The sequence below is a fragment of the Oryctolagus cuniculus genome, chromosome 5 (genome assembly GCF_964237555.1).
Source record: "Oryctolagus cuniculus chromosome 5, mOryCun1.1, whole genome shotgun sequence".
NCBI classification, from domain to species: Eukaryota; Metazoa; Chordata; class Mammalia; order Lagomorpha; family Leporidae; genus Oryctolagus; species Oryctolagus cuniculus.
The window spans coordinates 44190414-44205196 of NC_091436.1; the positions used below are offsets into that span (position 1 = coordinate 44190414).

At 42.6% G+C, this 14783-nt stretch overlaps 1 long non-coding RNA gene across 1 annotated transcript; it reads left to right on the forward strand.

Moving 5' to 3' along the window:
* The first annotated feature begins 872 nt into the window (after positions 1 to 872).
* LOC127492969 (uncharacterized) lies at positions 873 to 7864 on the forward strand. The gene is made up of 3 exons (XR_007922836.2): positions 873 to 1891; positions 3927 to 3971; positions 6127 to 7864. It is a non-coding gene; the product is annotated as an uncharacterized lncRNA (long non-coding RNA).
* The last annotated feature ends 6919 nt before the right edge of the window (positions 7865 to 14783 follow it).

The window sequence follows — 14783 nt, forward strand, 5'->3', positions numbered from 1 at the left end:
GATATGGGAAATATAAGAGAAAAATTCTCCCAATGGGCAGGATAGAGAAGTGGTCTGAAGTGAGAATGTACTTAGACCACTGGACAGTAGTGCATAGCAAAGTTTGGAAGATTGTGGACAAAGGAGGTCTTGGAAGAGAACCATGGGTGGAATTGTGGGAATGCTTACAAACTGCAAGGTCTCTGTATTAATGCCTATTTGGTGCACCAACCATGGGAGAGACATCACACAATCCGGTAAACAGAATGGCTCAGTCAGTTGACGTTGATCACTATCTAGCACAGTAATGGCATGGTGAGAATGTGAATAGAGAAGCCATGGTGGCAGGGATAGGTACTATTACAAGACTCCCTCTCCTACTTATCAAGCCTGATCTAGTTACTAATGCTACTGAATACCAAACATGCCAGCAACAAAGACTAGGACTGAGAGCCAACAGAATACTATTCCTGGAGGAGAACAACTAGCCTCTTGGTGAATGGTTGGTTGCTTTGGACTTCTTTTTTAAGATTTTATTTGGTCTGCTGGTTCACTCCCCAAATGGCTGCAATGGCTAGGGCTGGGCCAGGCTGGAGCCAGGAGCTATGTGGTTCATCTGGATCTCCCATGTGGGTCACCATTTTCAGCTGCTTTCCCAGGCACATTAGTAGGAGGTAGATTGGAAGTGGAGCAGCCAGGACTTGAACCAGTGCCCATGTGGGATTCCAGAATTGCAGGTGGCAACTTACCCCATTAAGTCATAATGTCTACCCTTACTTTGGACTTCTTTCACTTCAGAAAAGGAAGCTATCCATCTCTACAGTTATCTATACACATTTAAGATATGAATTTGCCTTTCCTGTCCACAGAGCCACTATCTGAAGCCACTGTCTGAAGACTTAACAGAAGGTTTGATTGATCAACACAGGGTACAGCACAGCATTACCTTGGACCAATACACCTGCTCTATAGCAAAGAATGTGCAGCACTGTACTCATGATTATTGCTCCACTTGTCTTGCGGCACATAGAAGTGGCATGCTTGATAGAGTGGTGTGATGGCCTATTAGTTACATAAATGAGGTGCAGCTGAGAGATAATATCTTCTGATGATAAAGCCTCTAAAATGTGGGTTACACCATCAGCTTTAGTCTCTAGGTCCAGAGTTCCTGGGTCCCCAAGGAGAATACTTCCACCAGGGAAAAATAGGAGCACCACAGACTTGAAAATGTGGCTTCCATATGGTCACGTCAGGCCTCTGCCAAGAGACCAACAGGAAAGGAATCTCCATACTGACAGGAGTAATTGCCTTCATCATTAGCAAGAGGCAGGGCCGCTGCTATGCAGTGGCACAGGGAACATTACAGCCGCAACAGTGAGCAGACCTGTCTGCTAACTGTGGCCCATCAACGCATGGTGACCAGGGATAACTGTTTGGGTCACTGTACTAGGGGAGTTGGCTAAGTCAGCAACATTACTAGCTGAGAACAAGGGGAATCTAGAATGGGATGTGGAGGAGGAGGAGGATGCTCAGCTATATAGCTTTGAGGTCGGCTGCTCCATCAGTGGTTTGGTTCATTTCCCTACCCCTTCTGAAAGGTCCCTGGGAACAAAATCAGCCAGAGAAGCTGTTTCCAGAGGGAGAAAACTCATCTAGCCTTTCCCTATGCCCAGGATATTTCATCCCTGTAGATGATATCTGCTGAGGGCTGACATCTGTGCCCTTACCAGATTTACCCTTGACAGCATGGAACTACCTAATTCAAGGTTATATTCTCTCCTCGAGGTATTGTCTGGCTTATGTGGAAATGCAAAATCCTGCCCCAACCCTCAGTTTGGGATAACTGGAAGGTGTTGCAGCTGCAAAGCTTCCTGTGTAATAAGCTAAGGCCTCAGTTACTATGTTATTGCAGGTGAGCACCACCCTTTGCCTGCCCCTTGCCTGCTTACTTTCTCGCAGATGTGTTTCCGGGGAACACTCTGCAACAGACCTTCCATACACAATTCTGAATCTCAAAATCTGTTTCTAAGGGGCCCTGAAGAGGACACCATAAATCTAAAGCTAGCACTATGCTCATGCGTAGAGCATACTCAGTTAAGTGTCAGATTTGTCTCTTTATTTCTTATTTGAAACCACAGTGCCTGTCTGTAATTTCATAAACATTTATCAAATAGTTATAATACAGGGGATGCTGGCAAGAGGAAACACTGAGGATGTGGTTGGCTGTCGGAAGGTACAAATGTCGAATCCTTCACAGACTCAAGCAATGAATAACAGTCCCCAGCACCCCTCACAAGAAGGGTTTTACTCCTCATGTTGTGCTCATTGCTGATTGCACCCTCAGAGGTGGGTGTGATCCTTCCCATTTGATAGAGACTGATGCCCAAAAGAAGAGAATCTGTTGACTTTCTGGTTTGCTGTACTGATACCTCAAAGCCCTCTCACTTTGCAGATACATAAAAAATAAATTGACAGGGAGAGAAGCTGGGAGCCAGCTCAATTCAGGTCTTGTGGAATGGGAGGAACCCAATTACTAGAACCATTGCCATTACCTCTCAGGGTCCATATTAGTAGGAAGCTGGAACTGGGATCCAAAGCCAGGGATGAAATCTAGGAATTCCAATGTGGGATGGGGAACCTTAACCAATAGGCTAAATGACCACACCAACAAATACTTGCATTTTCCTGGCAGCAAGTCATTGCTTAGTAATCACTGATTACAGTGAGCAGCCCAGATATCCTGTTGTACAGTGTGCAGTAATTTTTTTTAAAAAAGGCATATGTAGTATTGTACCCTAAAATTGAACTCTTAATGTCTAAAGAGCAAGCAAGAGAAAGAGCTGTTTTGCCTAAACGCTTACTCCACTAAAGACAATCATTGTATGAGAAAGTCAAACTTTTTGTGTGTGTATATGTGTGTTTGTGTGTATATTGAATACTTGCCAGGGTTCTTTGGTTGAACAGGAGTGGTATAATTAGTTATTGCAACATTTATGGGGCAAGGACATATGGAAGGATTAATTGCAAGAATCTCAGTTGCAGACATGATCTTCCCTAAAGAATTTATTTGTTTCTTTCTTTGTCTTTTCACTACTTCCAAATCTGGTGGGCAGTATTTCCCTGAGTAACATATGCCTAGCAAACTGTTGGAGGATCTAGGGAGACATGTATTTGTGTTGTGACTTAAAGTATGCTAGGGATGAGAGAAGGGGGGAAGAGAGAGAGAGAGGAGGAGGAGAAGGAGAAGGGAGGGGGAGGACAGGGGAAGAGGAGAGAGGAGAGAAGAGGAGAGAGAAAAAGAGGAGAGGAGATAGGAAAAAAAGGTATCCAGTCACAGACAAAAAAAGAAGAAAAAAGAAGTCCCTGTCTTCTCTGTCTCTGTGCCAAATAGGTCTGTGCTGCTGGTAGGAGCATTTGGCCAGATGCTTACAGGCAGCAGCAGCCACCATAGACCTGTGGCTTGGGGCCTGTGGGAAGCGGGCTGCATGGCAGACCAGGGCTGAGCATGGCTGAGGCACTGGCAGAAGTGGAAAATACTAGAAACAAATTGTTGAAGTCAGAGCAGACATTTGGTAATTAAAGTTTAAGATCTGTGTGGCAAGGAAAGAGTGACTAAAAGTCTTCTTGAATGTGGGTTTGAAGTGAATGTGTTTCTGGGAATGTTGTTGAAATGAAAAATGTTTAAGGGATGTCCTTTTGTGACCCGGGTGTCTGCTCAAGGATAACCCCTATTTAAGTACAACCAGAGCACCTAAACTCCCCTCTGCCTTCCAGGCCACCTTTCTCTGGCACAACTAGATAGGCCATGCAGTGGCTCTCCTCCCTAGAGCTGGTCCAGGCACCAGCTTGCCTCTCTTCTTATTTCCATTGCCCACTTGACCTTGGGCTCTGCTGCCTTTGCCATTTGTGGAACTTGAGTCAATCACTCTGTTGCTTTATTCTCCTAGGTACTGCCTCTACCAGTGTTTGGAGTACAGCAGCTTGCATCAAAGGTGGGGGACAAAGGAGAGAGTACAGACTAGAATAACTTGCAACATCTCAGAGTGTGCTCCTGTCTGCAGCTTACTCCAGCTGCCATAGGACTCAGCCTCTTTTTCCTTGACCCCTTCTGGTGGTCTCTTGATCCTCCTCTTCCTAGTCTGAATTTTAGTCCCTCCACATTTTGTCTTCAAGAGCTGCAATCATACACTAGGCCTGGGCTGTCTCTCTTTTTAAAATAGATTTATTTTTTAATTTTTATTTGAAAGGCCAAGTTACAGATAGAGAGAGAGATAGAAAGAAAGAGAGATCTTCCATCTGCTGGTTCACTCCCCAAATGGCCACAATGGCCAGAGATGGGCAAGTCCAAAGCCATGGACCAGGACCTTCCTCCAGGTCTCCCACATGTTGTTCAGGGGCCCAAGCACTTGGACCATCTTCCACTGCTCTCCCAGGTACATTAGCAGGGAGTTAGATCAGTGTCTCCAAATGGCACTCATTTGGGATGCTGGTGTCGCAGGTGGCAACTTAACCCACTATACCACAATGCTGACTCCAGGCTCCCTGCTTTTGTGGTTGAGTTTCTATGACCTTCCCCCATCCTGGGTAGTCTCATCCCATTGGCTTCCCTCTTTTGTAAAAAACTTTGATGGTGACACATTTCACCCTATGCATGTCCCTGACTCTCAGTGAAACATGGAACTTTGGTTTCTTATTCTTCACTTGACATTTTATCTGTTCACTTTTCTTTCCCTATTTCTGGGGGCATTGAGCCCCACTGACATATGATAAACTAATCTCTACAGATCTATGCTAGAGCATATGTAATAGCAGAGCGTATTTCCTTTGTGTGCAAAATGAGAACTCTTTGATCTAGCCTCCTGCCTTACATGCCTCCCCTGGAGCTCCAGCAAAAACAGTAAGTATATGTGTATATATGGCATTATATAAATATGCACATATGTATGTATATTAAATTATTCATATATAATATGTTATTTTACATACATAAACATACATATGTGTATATAAACAGTCTTACACATATGTAAGAATGTTCTGTTTAGTTTGGGTTATGATGGGAAAAGAAAGAAAAGAATTGAACCTGTCCATGAATAGAGAAATAATTGGCTATATGATGATTCATGGTTCAATGAAGTACTATGAAGTCTCAATATTAAAGAGAATGAAGAGTTACTATATTTATTGTAAATTAAAAATGCACTTTCTGAATCAAAAGATAGAATATGGGGCCAGCACCGTGGTGCACTAGGTTGATCCTCCACCTGCATTGCTGGCATCCCATGTGGGTGCTGGGTTCTAGTCCTGGCTGCTCCTCTCCCAGTCCAGCTCTCTGTTGTGGCCTGGGAAAGCAGTGTAGGATGGCCCGGGTGCTTGGGCCCCTGCACCCCCATGGGAGACCAGGAGGAAGCACCTGGCTCCTGGCTTCAGATTGGCACATCTCTGGCCGTTGCGGCCATCTGAGGAGTGAACCAATAGAGGGAAGACCTTTCTTTCTGTCTCTCTCACTGTCTGTAACTCTGTCAGATAAATAAATAAAATCTTTAAAAAAAAGATAGAATATGACCCAAAACATGCCCTCTTCCACCTCCCTCCATCTTCATCTCTTTCAGTGTAGAGCCATCTTGATAAACACAGGAGAAAATCATAAAGGGAAGGTTCCAAGCAGTTTCTGGGTGCTGGGTTGGGAGAGGTGTGCTTTAATATCTTACTTATAATTTTGCTGGAGTGTGATTAAGTTGTGGAATTATGAATGTCTCATTAAATTTTTTGATTCTTCAAGTAAAACAAGTATTACATAATATGAAAGCAACAAAACTGAGGAAATCAGACTACATATTGTCCAGATACAGTCAAATTTTATTATTCTAGAATAAGTATTTACATGTGAGGAACAAATAAAAACTCTAGAATACATAGTGCCTAAAGTAATCTCTGGAATATATTAAGCACTTATTACATGTAACTCTTATCCAAAATTTAATTGTACCATTTAGTTCATCCTATTGCTTCTTGTATTCTTACTTATTGTTAAGATGTTTGAAGATGTTCACTGGCTTAAAGTACTAATGAAACAAAATATTTTCTCTAGAAATTTTATAGACATACACTTACAAAAATCATATTTCTTAATTTATTTAATATTAGCTGAATGCCTGTCTATAGTATTGAAACATCTTTATTCAGCCAGAAAATTAACCAGACAACATTCCAGTGTTGAAGGTGAAGACAAGGTAGGAAAAGAGAGTGCCTAACCCTGCAAACCACAGTCTTTTCTCTTACAATAGCAAGCCGTTGCCTTACGCCATGAGGGCTAGAGCTCTTAGACGGCAGCCTGCTTGGTCATTTCTTTTTGTCCCACCCAGAATCCCGAGTTTAACAGAAAAGTAAATGGGCTGAAGAAAGAGACAGGATCATCTTTCAGAGTTATGAAGGTATTTTTTTAAAGGTTGTGAAAAATGGAGTGAAAAGATAAGTTTATGTTGGTGCCAAAAATTATTGACATGCATGCAGTTCTTTTATGATACGCATTTTCATGGACTTTTTGAAGAATCCTCATATACAAGGATTTGAAAGTACCCAAATAAACTTCCCTTTTAACTCCATTTTTATGCAATTTTTGAAGTTACATCTATCAGTGAAGCCCCTAACCCCAAGCTTCGGATCTTTATCACACTCTCTGGCCACTACATTGTCCTGCCTGGAACCCACATGGACCCAGGTATAGACTGCTGATTTGTCACCAGACTGCTAATGAATCCTAGTCTTCCAGAGTCTTCTAAAAATACTAGATCTGGTCCTTTAAGAACCTGAATTGGCTCTCTCCAATCAAGACAAGAGTCTACTTATTCCGCGGAAGCAGTAATTCAGTTATAGTTGTTCTGGTGGCCTAAAAAAGTCAGTGTTGCTTCCAGAGGTGCCTGATTTACTCCCGGAATGTGCCTGATTTATTCCTGGGAAAATCTGATTGGTGCTCTTTTGTACTATGAAGCTTAGAAACAGGTCACAAATTGAGAATTCAGTGCATGACCTCGGAATATGTGTCAAAGATACAACATCACTAAAAATGGAACTACAAAAACCTCCACGGTCCAGAAGTGATTTTGGGGTACATTTTTCTTGGTTAGTTTTGTAAGCCTTGATATAGGGGACAGAGTTTCTCTAAGTGAGGCTGTAGCATGCATAACAATTCATTCCCACAATATCTAATGTAACTCAATTGCTGTGTGACAGTAGCTAAAGAAAGAATGGGTAGAAATGACCCACACACCGGAGAACTCTTTCTTCTGGAGCTCAGCCCCTTCCCCTTCACTCACTCTCTTGCTTTCCATCTGTCCAGGGAATATGTAAAGGCTTGGAGTGCATTGTGTATTGTCAGTCAAGTGGGGAATATGTTCATGCTCACCTTGATAGTAGTGATTGGCAGCACAAAGCAGCGGTGGCAGCTGAAATGGTTGGCAGTGGTGTCTTCCCCTTGGGACTCTATCCTTCAAACCCCTATATCCCCCACAGTCCTTACTCCTCCATCCTGTAACCTTGATTTAAGTATCCGGGAGCTTTTGTTAGTTAACAGACAGTGGATTCAGAATCAGGCATTGTAGAAAAACATGGGAAAGAAGTAGAATGTCAGGTCTCAGTGCTCAGAATGCCTAAAATCAAGACTCCGTATCTTATAATCTTCTCTTCCTTTTTTTTTTAAAGATTTATTTATTAATTTTTTGAGAGTCAGAGTTACAGACAGAAGGAGAGACAGAGAGGTCTTCTATCTGCTGGTTTACTTCCCAAATGGTTGCAACAGGCAGAACTGTGCCTATCTAAAGCCAGGAGCCAGGAGTTTCTGGGTCTCCCATACAGGTGCAGGGGCCCACACACTTGGGTCATTCTCTTGTGCTTTCCCAGGCCATACCAGAGAGTTGGATCAGAAGAGGAGCAGCTGGACACAAACAGATACCCATAAGGGATGCTGGCTTAGCCTACTACATCACAGCACTGGTCATGTTCTGTCTCTTTCCTTTGAAGATTTTTTTTTTTGACAGGCAGAGTGGACAGTGAGAGAGAGAGACAGAGAGAAAGGTCTTCCTTTGCCGTTGGTTCACCCTCCAATGGCCACCGTGGCCGGCGCGCTGCGGCTGGCGCACCACACTGATCCGATGGCAGGAGCCAGGAGCCAGGTGCTTTTCCTGGTCTCCCATGGGGTGCAGGGCCCAAGCACCTGGGCCATCCTCCACTGCACTCCTTGGCCACAGCAGAGGGCTGGCCTGGAAGAGGGGCAACCAGGACAGAATCCGGCGCCCCGACCGGGACTAGAACCCGGTGTGCCGGCGCTGCTAGGCGGAGGATTAGCCTAGTGAGCCGCGGCGCCGGCCCTCCTTTGAAGATTTTAAACATGGCCACTCAATTGGCCTCTCTTTTTGAATCTGCCTTGGGGGACAATTAGATGATCACATTTTGTATCTCATTAGGAAAATATGCACAGGCTTAAGAACTTTCAAAAGTGTTAATTAGTGGCAGCCATATTTGGATCAGGTAGAATCTCATACTGTCATAGATTGAGGCCTGGGACAACAAAGAATTTTGACCAGCCTGGTCAATGAAAGGAGCTGGTAACTTTTTATTTTTAATTTGGAAAACCCCAAATTAAATTCCTCTTGCTTTGTCACTAAGCTATTTGCTGACAAATTAGATTTCTTTCTTTCAAAAGAGTTTATTGATTTTTTTCATCTACTTGAAAGGCAAGGTGACAGAGATAGATAGACACACACATACACACACACACACAGAAAGTAAGAGCACATGCGTGTGCGAGAGAGCACGCTTCCATACACTAGTCTGCAAATCAAGGCTGGGTTAGGTTGAATCCAGGAGCCTGGAACTCCATCTGGGTCTCCCATGTGGGTGGCAGGGTCCCAAGTACTTGAGCCCATCCACTGCCTCTCATGATGCATTAGCAGAAAGCTATATTGGAAGTAGGGTTCTAAGGTCTCAAAGCATTACTCCAAAATGGGATGTGGGTATCCCAAGTGGAAGCTTAACACAGTGTGCCACAATGCCTGCCCTAACAAATTGGATTTCTGAGCTAGATAGTGCTACATTTGGGGCATCCAACAGTGTTTAAATGTTTAGTGATCTGGAATTCCATGCCATAGATCTGCTCCACTTCCTGGGATGCTAGGGTGGTAGGATCTGGGACATGTGGGATCAGGTGTGCTGAGCAGGGCTCTTAGTTGAGGATGTTTTCTCTGGCCCTTAAACTACCTCAGGATTACATAAACCACAAGGTTCCTGTCTCATGCTCTGTTAACTGGACAATGTATATATGTGAGCATTGTCTATACTTGTCACTATTTTTTCCCATGGCTTCTTTGAACTTAGACACCATCTTTCAGGGAGCAGTGCTTTATCTAGACTTGCAAAAGAAATCTTTGCTTTGCCCTATATCCTGAGAAAGTCAAGAGAAGATTCAGATAACCCTTTGATTTCTTTATGGTGCTTGGCATGTAGTAGTTGCTCAAAATATATTTGTTGTGGTGAACATCTGGGGCCTAGCAGTTAAGCTGCCAGCTGAGACACCTGTATCCCATATCCAAGTGCCTGGGTTTGAGCCCCAGCTCTGTGCTGGATTTCAGCTTCCTGCTAACACACATTATGGGAGATAGTAGGTGATGGCTCACGTAATTAGGATACCCAGATTGGGTTCCTGGCAACTGGCTCTGGCCTTGGCTCAATTCAAAATCTTGTAGACAGTTGGGGAGTGAACCAGCAGATGGAAGCTGTCTCCATCTTTCTCTCTGTTTCTCTGCCTCTCAAATAAATAATATCAATAAATAATGTATTTGATTAAACTAATCATTAATGTTTCAAATAAAAGCTAGAGAAACAAACTAATTTTTATAGCTCTAAGACAGTCTCCCCTCCTTTAAATGAGCAGAAAATCAGTCTCCATTTATTTTAATCCTCTGCAACCATTTTTCTTTTTTACTGACACTTGCTGGTTAGTAACTATGCTTTGAATTAGTGAGGAGACGGGTGCAGGGATGGGTGAGTCCTGCCACATTTGGGTTTGTTGAAATATTGTAAATGGCTTTGAGTTCAGAAAAACCCAGAGCATGTTTGGCAAAGCCCTTTCCCCTCAATGTTTTAAGAGCATGTGGACTTAGATGGAAATTTAATCTGCATGTTCATTTACACGTAACTCATCAAAACATTTTAAATGGCCTTTGAAGTCTGCAGAGCCTTTTCAATACTTTTTATGGAAACTTTTCAAGTGTCTTTGGGGTTTTCATGGGAAGCTGTGTTTGGCTAAGTCCAAACACACTAGATACTGGACCCCTTTTACACTCTCTTAATAGTTCATATTGATCTCAAAATCATCCTCTATGTTCTTATGGATTTTGTTACTATGCCAACTAATGCCTGCATTTCTTAATTGATGTTGTTCATTAAACTTTATGGAGAAAAAGAGAAATAGTTGAAATTTGCAAAGAACAAAAACATTGTCAGCCTTGGATGGAAAAAAGCTGGGCAGAGTCAGGCTTTGATGGTGTCCTCATGGAGGATGAAGGTGCCATGGGCAATTCAAACTGGCCCAAATTATTACCATTTGGTTTGGGAATGACTAGTATCTCTATTTGTTGATGAAACTCAGGATGTCAGAAACATTTGTTGAGCTTTAGTTAAGTCCATAAAATATTGACAAATTTGTGGGTAAAGGGTTGCATGATCCTATTTGAATCACTGGATAGTCCAGGGTGTAAGGTGGGCGTGCTACTTGCGAAATTAATAGGTCAAGTTTCTAATTTTGGAGATAGAGGGGAGCCAGTAAGGGTTGGGAAGAGGCATGCAGAGCCTAAATTTAGGAAATGGGCTTTTCTAGGTGGTAGAGATGTGAGCATGATTGTAGGTCAAAGAAAAAGAACCTGTATAACTATGGAATATATGAAGAGTTAAGTTTGAGATGATATTTCTCAGGGAAAAATAGTGGAGACAGGGTAGAAGACTGAGTCAAGAGTAGGTGGAGTACTGATTATAGGAAAGAAAGCTCACTTTCTGAGACCATAAGGAAGGAGAGAAGAGAGCAGAAGAAGGTAGAATTTTAAAATGGACGAGTGAGTGTGTGTGTCTGTGTAAGACAGGATAGAATCAGGACTCATAACATCAAATCCCTCCCCACCCAACACTTACCCATTTCCCCCCAAACACATATCCATCTCTGACCACAGGTTGCTCCACTATACTCTAAGCCATCAGGAACAAGGATCATCCACACCCTAACTGCAGAAGGAATCTATGCACATACCTAAAATAGCCCAGTGCACCTAAGACATGACCTTCCTGGGAAGGTGGTAGTGAGCAACACTGTGATTTTGAGTGCGTTCTTTGAAGGGCAGATATACATAGATAGAAGGGAGGAGGGGAGAGAGAGAGAGAGAGAGAGAGAGAGAATATCTTCCAACTGCTAGTTCATTTCCCAAATGTCAACAATAGCCCTGGCCAAAGATAGGAGTCTGGAACTCAGTCTGGGTCTCCCATGTGATTGGTAGAGACCCATGAATTTGAGCTATCACTGTTGCTTCTCAGGGTCTGCATTAGCAAATAGCTGAGATCAGGAGCCAAAGCCAAAATTCAGATGAGGCACTCCAATATAGGGTGTGGGTATCCTAAGCTGTGTCTTAACCACTGCCCTAAATGCCCACACAGGCTTTTTATTCTCTAATACTAAAAAGAATCAAGCTTGGAGAAGAGTAGTAGCATACTGACTTCCAGGTGAAGGATCCTAAATGCAATTTATTCAGACTAAGGGGAAATTATTGTTACATATGGCCAAACTGGGTGGAGGGCATGGGTTGATGAAGCTCCCCTGAGCAACCAGAATGGAGGATGCCCTATTAATGGCATTGTCTTTGTCTTTCACTTATTTTTCATCTTCTCACTTTTTGACTTCTATCCTGAAAAGTGTGATAGCTCATGTTTTTCAGCTTTGCCACTTAAGAACTACATTTCTTCTCTGAGCTCTAATTTCAAAATCTTCAGAGGAGAATTCTGGCATAACCTGATTGGATCCCCATCATTGGTGCTAATGCCGCTGAGCCTGTAAATGGTCCAAGGTCAAATACTGGCCCTGAACCCATCACTATGTTAGGATGGCAAGATTTCTAACACAGTTTTCAGAAAAAAGGGTCAAGTTCTTACTATGGTCTGTAGGCCTTACACAATCAGATGCCCCGGTAGTTTTTTAACTGTATCCCCATTCCTGCCACTGTAAATCTTACTCTTTCTTGACCACATCCAACAGGCCTCTGGATCAGAATCTTTGCCTCTGCTGTTCCACAGAAACACTTTCCCATTAGATGCCTGCATGACTCAGTTCCTCACTTCAAACACAGAAAAATAGCTTCTCAGAGATCTTCCCTGACCACTCTATCCAAGACCCAGCCTGCTGTCCTCTACTCTTCAGCCTCTACTGTCTGTTTTTGTCATCAAGTTTGGAAAATGTTCTCTCCACATGTTCTGGAATTATTTTATCTCCCCCAAGAGAATGTGAGCCCTGCGAAAATAGAGATTCTTGTTTGGTTTACTGATGCATCTTCAGCCACTTGAATGGTGTCCGTCTCTTGCCTCAAGGTGGGATAACTCTGCAGTCAGATTTAAATGACAAAGTCCACTCTCCCCAAAATCAGCCAAAGATCACATTCTTGTTTTGCTCCACCCCCTGCCTGTCTCACTCTCTTCCTTACCAAAGAATTTCCTGAGAATAGTACCCCAAGTAATCATACACAACTGAAACTCTGTCTCAGGATCTGTTTCTGGGGAAAGTAACCTGAGACATTCACGTTCAACTTGACTGCTATGTGAATTATCTACAGCAAAATTTAAAATAAACTGTTCTACTGAGTACAGCAAGGGCATAACAAAATATCCTAAAACAAATGGTGGAAATGCAGCCTGTTTGGGCCGTGAGTTTAGAGGTCTGTGAGGGGAGGAATACGCTGGAAGAGAAGGGTTGTGCTGTTCTGTGTAATCAAATTCTTCAGACCATTCCTCCTGAGCACGAGAGGCTGAATTGCAGCTTCTGCTGCAGCATCTATATTGGGAGGGAAAGCCCAGGTTTAATTAAGGCCAAGGAGTGAAGGAAATGAATTTTCAATAAAGAGGTAAATGACAGAGGGGAATTTGTTTGCTTTAGCAGGGGGGCTCAGATGGAAGAGAAGAAAGTTTGGAAGATAGGGGGAAGATAGAGAAGTAGAACATGGTACAGAGGTGAGGGTTTGAAAAGGTGTCAAAAAAAATTTAAAAAAAAAAGAAAAGGTGTTATATTTTACATGTAAGGCTTGACAGGGAAGATATGGTATTACTTCAAATAATGTTAAGTCTGAGACTATTTAAGATCCTTTCTCATTTGGGATTGGGCTAGGCTGAGCTGGAATCTCCTAGTGACTGGCTCACAGCTTCAGGAACAGTCTGTACAGGTAGACTCTGAGGAGCAGTGGGTCCATAGGACCAGGCAGGAGAACTAAGACATCTGCATTCAGGTATGATCTTAGTGCATTTTGCCCTACATGTTTAATACAGATGATATAGGTGAGTTTTGTGTGACTAGGGCATTTACAAAGCCTGCATTCCATATAGTACCTGCATTCTAGCCTGGGCTCCTTTGGATCCCAACTTCCTGCTAATGAGCACTCCAGGAGGTTGCAGGTAATGACTCAATTAGTTAGGTCTCTGCCTTCCATGTGGGAGTTTTGACCTGGCCAAGCACTAGCTGTTGTAAGCATTTAGGGAATGAACTAGCCAGCAGTTGGGAGATCTCTGTCCCTGTCTCTCTGTGTTTAAAAACAAACAAACAAAAAAAAAAAAACCCTCCAAACTTTAAAATATAGGATGTGTGTATACATATATATGTATATATATAGAGAGAGAACACAGAGGAATTAAAAATATTGTTAGCATTAGTTTAGCTGCACTAAATTCAGGTAATTATCAAGCCTTCCAATAATTCTTCACTTAAAATCTAGGCTTCACCTCAGAAAGCTAACACTATTTCTGAAAATTGGGCAGAATATTGTATACATGTGTTTTTGAGACTATTTTGTGGGGAGGATTTCTAACTTTTATTAAATTCTTAGGGGCTCCCAGGATTCCAAATGATTTAAAACCATTGTTCCAACTTCAGCAAATGAGCATGCATTTCTGTTTTTTTTTTTTTTTTTAAAGATTTAATATTGTTTGCATCTCTGGATAGTCATGAAATATTAGTATCTGTTGGAGTTTTAGGACAGCTGAATACATACAGATATATCCTATTATATATGTTTTGGATATTATTAAATTGATTTGCATTCTTTCCTAATGATGATGGGTAGAAACATTCTATAATTGGTAGGCTAATGAGGAAAAGACTCGATTTTAAAATTTCTAGAGGACGATCCATAAAGCAGATATCTCAAGGGCGTCCCTGAGACAGGAAATTAGTTATGTGTGATATATGGAAGGGCATTCTCAGGAAACTCTCGAAAGAAGGGAGTGAAGCAAGAAGAGTGGGAAGAAAGAGCTAAAGAGGGATGTGGCCCTTGACCTGATTGTGAGGCTAAGCATCATTGTAGCTAAATCACCCTGCAGGGTGTCCCACTTTGAGATGAAACGGCCAGGTCTAGTATCACTGTGCCAGTCATTGGCCACCTGTTGGAGATAGAGGGTCAAGTACAGGTGTGATGGTGGTTGTAACCTCACCATAGGCCTATTCAGTCCAGAGCAAGTCTCTAGAGGATGTAACAGGTGTAACTCTTTAGCTCACCTCTGGCTGCAAC